The sequence below is a fragment of the Myotis yumanensis genome, unplaced genomic scaffold, assembly GCF_028538775.1.
Source record: "Myotis yumanensis isolate MYYU_CA2020_CCGP unplaced genomic scaffold, mMyoYum1.0.hap1 SCAF_9, whole genome shotgun sequence".
NCBI lineage: Eukaryota > Metazoa > Chordata > Mammalia > Chiroptera > Vespertilionidae > Myotis > Myotis yumanensis.
Genome location: NW_027223760.1, coordinates 21403228 through 21404789, shown reverse-complemented (window position 1 = coordinate 21404789; position 1562 = coordinate 21403228). Strand labels below are relative to the sequence as shown.

Below are 1562 nucleotides of genomic sequence, written 5' to 3'. Positions count from 1 at the left end.
CTTCATTTGAGAATTGGATAATAGCAGGGACGATTTCATAGTTATCACTGGAGTCTGCAAATTGTCTCCCAATATTTATTCTCCTCCCTCAGTAATAGCATCTCAGTATTTAGGTGGGCAGTATTGTGCCACAAACTAAAAGACATTTGCCAAATTCCCTTGCAGCTATGCAAAACCATTGACTACTAGATAGTAAGATATTAAAAGGAAGTGTGACCTCCTGGCAATGGGCAAAAAGACACCTGATTGGTGGTGTTGCTCTTATATCAATCAGGGCCAAAGCAGACATGCAGTCCTTCGTTCATCCTAGCTTGATGTCTGTCTTGGTGAACATTAAAAAATAATAATAGTAATAATAGAAAGAAAGAAAGAAAAGGAAAGAAAAGAAAGTGTGTGATTTCTGTAAAGGCTGTTTTTAAGGAATGGAGCATCCTTATTTTACCTTTGCTTCATTCTGCTACCTGGGATGTAGATGCCGTGGCTGAAGCTCTAGCACAGCGGTTCTCAACCTGTGGGTCGCAACCCCTTTGGCGGTCGAACGACCCTTTCACAGGGGTCGCCTAAGACCATCCTACATATCAGATATTTACATTATGATTCATAACAGTAGCAACATTACAGTTATGAAGTAGCAACGAAAATAATTTTATGGTTAGGTCACAACATGAGGAACTGTATTTAAAGGGCCAGAAGGTTGAGAACCACTGCTCTAGCAGCTCCTGTTGGACCATGAGGATGAGTGCCCCATTCTAGGGACGGTGGAGAGTGAGCCGGAAGGCACTTGGGTCCGTGGTCATGACTGTCTATTTCTGGATGTCTTCTAGGTGAAAGAAAATAAATTTTTAATTTGTTTAAGCCACTGGCTTTTTAATTTTAATTTTAACTAATTAATTTCTTTTCTTTTCTTTTTTTTTTTTTTTTTTTTTAAATATATTTTATTGATTTTTTACAGAGAGGAAGGGAGAGGGATAGAGAGTTAGAAACATCGATGAGAGAGAAACATCGATCAGCTGCCTCCTGCACATCCCCCACCGGGGATGTGCCCGCAAACCAGGTACATGCCCTTGACCGGAATCGAACCTGGGACCTTTCAGTCCGCAGGCCGACGCTCTATCCACTGAGCCAAACCGGTTTCGGCAATCTTTTCTTTTTTTCTTCTTCTTTTTTTTTTTTGGTGCCGTGACTCGGATCCGAACCTATTTTATTTTTAATTGTGGTAAAAATAACATAAATTTAACCATTTTTAAGTGTATAGTTCAGGAGTGTTACTTATCTTCACATAAACTACTATTGTTTTAAGTTTTTTTTAAAAGTGTGAATTCAAACCTAATCTTAACAGAAGCTCTTGTAACTGACCTCCAATGAACGAACTGGTTAAATTTACAACACTCTTCATTTCTTCAGTCATTGCCCCATCACATGAATGCTCTGGCTACTTAACTATTCTCTAAGACAGTGGTTCTCAAACTTGCATGTGCATCAGAATCACCTGGTGATTTCTGGACTCTGCTCCCAGAGTTTCTGATTCAGGAGGTCTGGAGGAGGGCCTGGGAGTGTGCATT

General features: G+C 39.9%; 1 pseudogene; it reads left to right on the top strand.

Annotated features, from left to right (window-relative positions):
* Positions 1-213: 213 nt before the first annotated feature.
* Positions 214-336, top strand: LOC139017128 (small nucleolar RNA SNORA48; annotated as a pseudogene).
* The last annotated feature ends 1226 nt before the right edge of the window (positions 337-1562 follow it).